We start from the raw sequence: 5611 nt of genomic DNA, 5'->3' as shown, positions 1-5611 counted from the left end.
CCTACTGATGTGAATAGGCACAGTGTAATGTCTCATTTCTCCAGCGGAAGCGCTGTAGGGAAATCGCACACTTACATACTGATGTATTGTTCCAAAAAATGATGCATGTCTCTTTAAAATGAAAAAATTGCAGTCTATTGCAAAAAAAGAGCCGCCCATCTCCCCCCTTGCCAGAAGATCCCATCCCCAGTGATTTCAGGCACCGCAAGATCACTTCTCTCTACGGTGATCATGCACAACGGATTTTCCGCTGCCCATTCATTATGGAAAATCCGCTGCGTTTTACAGCGCCAGCAAAGCGCGAGACTTTAAAGAAATGCTGTGAAAAATCCACAAGAGCTGCGGGCGTAAGATGCGGGGCACGCCAACTCAAATGTAACGCAAAGCACGAAATGCGCGGCTCTGCCACTTCTTGGCAGCGGTAAGTTCATCTATGCTGCAGGAGATCGGGAACGGAGCACCAGGGCGGAATTTTTTTTTACCTTCTTTTGCTGCAATTTTTGCAATTTCAGAGAAAAAAAACTTGGATTTTTACAAAAAAAAAAAATAAATTGCATGGTTTCACCGCAGTCATTTTACTGTATATGGATGGATTATGTAACACTTGTATATCTGAAGACATGGATTCATCAGCCATAAGGTATTTAAGGTTCAGTCGTGTTGTACCGGGTGCTTGTGTGAAGCCTTCCTCCTGACGCACACGGTGGTTAGACACCCGGGCAGAGGTCACATTCTGTAACGTGTCCCACCAACACCCAGATTCGGCGCGGCCCTGGAGGACGGGCTTCCATCAGACATCTGGAATCTGGTGGAACAAGTTCTGTAGTTTCTAGATCTAGCCTCCAGCGACATCGTCATGTAAAGCCGTGCTCTTCCATCTCTGGCTGTTCAGTTGTTTTGAACTACAACTCCCAGCATTTTGACAGTAGACAAGTTTCCATCACTTTTTGACGGCTTCTGGCGTTTCACGATGAGAATACTAGGCAGCTCTATTCCTGCCATGATGGAAATGTGACAACCCCAATCATCTGTGGCATAGGTAGCACTCTACCTTGGCCCCTAAACCACCATAGGGCAATGCTTAATCCCCCCCCTCCGCAAAAAAACCCCCCCACATTTTATTGGGTTCCTGCCTCCTTTGCTAATTACCGGTTCTCATAGAAAAATATTAAAATCCATAAAGACTTCTCCGGCGTGGGGACATATTAAATATGGGATTAATTATACCTGGGGAAGTAAGAAACTAATTATAACAGGAGAAGTGAGAAAGAGCGGACACTTCAACATCCGTTGAAGCAGGGACCTCCTGCAGTGACCAGGTAATTACAATGGGAGATCTGCTCTGAGAACCAGACCCTAAACCCAGGACTCCTTTAAACAGAGGCAGAGAGGTACACTTCCAAGGCAAGTTCAAACCACTGGTCCCTAGACTGTTTGCAGCCAGTGGTCAGTATGAATATTGAGGTTTGCATCAATCCAATATTTCTGGGAGATATATTTTCAGCATTGTAGCGAAGGAACAAACATAATGCATTCACTCACATCATCGTAGGGCCATTCTAACCCCTCTAACTTAATATTGGATCTGATGGATGATGCTATCCATGCCATGTTTCTATAGAAAGGTAAAATCGCTGGAGGAAACATGACATCAATATCTACCACCTGGGACCTCCAGGGGCAAAGATAGCCTGAAAGTTGGGGATCTCATAATCTTCTAAAAGTCCCAGCACATCCCATGACCAGCCCCCATATTAGCTCACCAAGGGGAGGTATATAGGCGTAACCTTGATCTAATAAAAAGAAGAATTTGGGTTTTTGTATTTTGTCGGTCCTGGAAGGTAAAGCTTGCTGTAGTTCTGTCTGTTTTCCTAAGGGATACCTCCCTCTGCTAAGCTCTGAGCCATTTCCATGACACAGGTTTAGTACTTTTTCTTTTGTTATCCCTTTTTATTGTATGTAATTGTGTATACCGGATTGTTTTGTTCCCATTTTCTATAATATTTATATATTTTTATAAACACTGCTTACTTTTCCGGATAAAATATATGAAATTTAATAGCCATGTTCCTTTTGCTCTGTAAACTGCACCCCTAAAGCCATAGGCTATCTGTAACAGATGCCCAATCGGCCCGTATAAACGATTGGTGGTGGCAGCTAGTAGTGGTTCCTTTAGTTATTGTGGAGTGCTTCTCACTAAATTAGAATATCATCAAAAAGTTAATTTATTTCAGTTCTTCACTACAAAAAGTGAAACTCATATTATATAGAGTCATTACACAAAGAGTGATCTATTTCAAGTGTTTATTTCTGGTAATGTTGATGATTATGGCTTACAGCCAATAAAAACATAAAAGTCATTATCACAGCAAATTTGAATAACTAATAAAAAACACCTGCAAAGGCTTCCTACGTGTTTACAAAGGTCCCTTAGTCTGTTTCAGTAGGCTCCACAATCATGGGGAAGACTGCTGACTTGACAGATGTCCAGAAGGCAGTCATTGACACACTAAGTAAATGCAAAGTAAATTTTGCATTTCATTTGGAAATCAAGGTGCCAAAGTCTGGAGAAAGAGTGGAGAGGCCACAATCCAAGCTGCTGGAGGTCTAGTGTGAAGTCTCCACAATCAGTGATGGTTTGGGGGGCCATGTCATCTGCTGGTGGAGGTCCACTGTGCTTTATCAAGACCAAAGTCAGCGCCGCCATCTACCAGGACATGTTACAGCACTTCATGCTTCCCTCTGCCGACAAGCTTTATGGAGATGGAAATGTCATTCTCCAGCCGGACTTGGCCCCTGTCCACACTGTCAAAAGTACCAATACCTGGTTTACACACAACAGTATCACTGTGCTTGATTGTCAGCAAACTCGCCTGACCTTAACCCCATAGAGAATCTATTATAGAGAATCTATGGGGTATTGTCAAGAGGAAGATGAGAGACCCCAGACCCAACAATGCAGACGAGCTGAAGGCTGCTATCAAAGCCACCGGGGCTTCCATAACACCTCAGCAGTGCCACAGGCTGATCCCTCCATGCCACAGGCTGATCCCTCCATGCCACATTGCCGCATTGATGCAGTAATTGATGCACAAGGAGCCCCGACCAAGTATTGAGGGCATTTACTGACCATACATTTCACTAAGACCACATTTCAGATTTTAAAATAATTTTTCAAGCTGTTATAAAGTATTCTAATTTACTGAGATAATGACATTTGTGTTTTCATTGACTGTAAGCCATAATCATCAACGTTAACAGAAATAAACACTTGAAATAGATCACTGTCTGTAATGACTTCATATAATATAGGAGATTCACTTTTTGTATTGAAGAACTGAAATAAATTAACTTTTTGATGATATTCTAATTTAGTGAGAAGCACCTGTATATATTCCATGCATTGGAACTGGAGGTGTATATACCATACGCTCACTGTGAGTTACCTAATAACCGGCCTAGTAGTGGAAGCAGCCGTGGCCTCGTCCGTCACTCAATTCCCTAATTGTCCTGCCGATTGGAGGCAGCAGAGTTGCGCCCCCTGACAAACTGGTGGCAGTGACGGGATCTGCGCGACTCCCCCTGCTGTTATCCTTGACACCGTTTTTCAGTCAAATGGGAGGCGCTGCTGATCATCTAAATCAAGCCCACTGGGGTCTGATTGATGGGTTGAACTTTTCCCAATGTCACGCTGTGCAATGTACTAACCTTACGTATGGAGGACCACCACTTGTTTAGTTCATGGTGGGAAGCCTGTCCCTCACTGCAGCTTTCTAAGCATGCGCAGACGTGAACCCACCTTCACTGCGGATGCCCGGGGAGGCGAGCGGCAGTACACATGAGCAAAATTTGTACAGTGGGCAGCGTGACGTTGGGAAAATTGATCAAAGCCCAGTGGGCTGAATAGAGGCTCCTAAGGCCACGTTCACATGTGCAAATCCGCATTTTTTTTGCTCTGTCGGTGTCTGCACTGACATATGCTATCTGCTCTGATTATTGAAAAATTGGAGCAATTATTTTTCTTTAGTATAGAAAAAGCTGGAATTGAGCATAAAAATGCAAAGGAAAGACATTTTTAGTGTTTGGAGCCATGTAGCAATTTCCAGTTGACTTCAGTGCCCGACTGCAATGAAAAAGGCGCGTGTGAATTCAGCCTGAAGGGTAACGCGGTGTTATATTTCCATGATGAAGCCTTTGCTCTACCACATTGTGCCCGATGCAGCAGCAGCAGCAGAACGTGTCAGATTACATTGCACCAGGATAGAGGGGTAAGAACATTTGGGGTGAGCACACACTCAGTAAGCTGAGGCCAGGCCTTGTGCAATCCAGACTTCATCTCGCATAGTGAGTGACAGTGAGGAGGGCTGCAGACGATCAGCGGTGGCAGGTCTCCTAGGCAAGGAGCACAATGCTTACAAGCTTTCTATAGAGCAGTTCTGATATCGCCCGGGCGCTCCTGCAGACGGGGGAGAGCCGGACGCTCCCGCAGATGGGGAGCTGGGTGCTCCTGCAGGACAGGGGGGAACCAGGTGCTCCTGCAGAAGGGGGGGTGGGGGGAGAGGAGGCGGGTGCTCCTGCAGAAGGGGGGGTGGGGGGAGAGGAGGTGGGTGCTCCTGCAGAAGGGGGGGTGGGGGGAGAGGAGGCAGGCGCTCCTGCAGACAGAACATGTCACAAACCCTTTAATGGATTATATTGTTTCCCTTCTATTAAAAAGATTTATAGACAACTCCTCCTTAAATTATACAGCTCCCTGTTTAATAAAAAAAAAAAAAAAAAAAACACATTCATCTTCTGGAATGGCATTACTTCTCCCAGTGGTCATGTGACATTTTGTCATGTGACCGCTGCAGCCCATCAGCAGCTACTCATTGTTATGTCACACAACTAGAGATGGCACCAACATCACTAAAAATGGTCCAAGGGGACAGTTCATTTTTCTTTTTTTTTTTTACGTGGGGGTGACAATAGTTGTCCATCTGCAGACAATCCCTTTAACTCATTTTGCAAAGTATTGTTTTCTAAACTAGAGAGCCGCTTTTAAAAAAAATAAAACAACAAACCCATATATAGGCTATGTAATCACTTGATATCCACAGTATCTGGATCCATTGGATGCATGTGGCAGCGATCACGAGATTCATCCACGACTGTTCTCTCAGCGATCTCTGGCTGCATTGGATTCAGCCCAGCCCCAGTCACTAAGCGCACACTAAGCGCACACTAAGCGCACACTAAGCGCACACTAAGCGCACACTAAGCGCACACTAAATTCTGCATCTTCACATTTGTTTTAAGAGTTATTCCTAACTATCCCAAGCGGCCGCTCCTGCATGACTGACAGTTCATATCGGCAGCAGTCTTGTGCCGCCAGGGTGAAAGTGGCTCCTGACGTAGCTGTATAAGGCAGAATGACAATCTTTGCAGCGCCGGGATCAACCAGCACAACTTTGTAATAGGATCCGTTCTATAGACCACAATGGAGACCGAGTGATCTGTCTGTAGACGGAAACAATTGAGCATGAGCGATAGACCCCGGCCGCACATTGTATAAGGAGCAGAAGACAGAAGCTTCCGCCGGTGACCCTGAACCATTGCAACGTATGGGCGATGA

This window comes from Phyllobates terribilis, unplaced genomic scaffold (assembly GCF_046119375.1).
Source record: "Phyllobates terribilis strain yellow unplaced genomic scaffold, ASM4611937v1 Scaffold_13__5_contigs__length_258822181, whole genome shotgun sequence".
Lineage (NCBI taxonomy): Eukaryota > Metazoa > Chordata > Amphibia > Anura > Dendrobatidae > Phyllobates > Phyllobates terribilis.
This window is presented reverse-complemented; position numbering follows the sequence as displayed.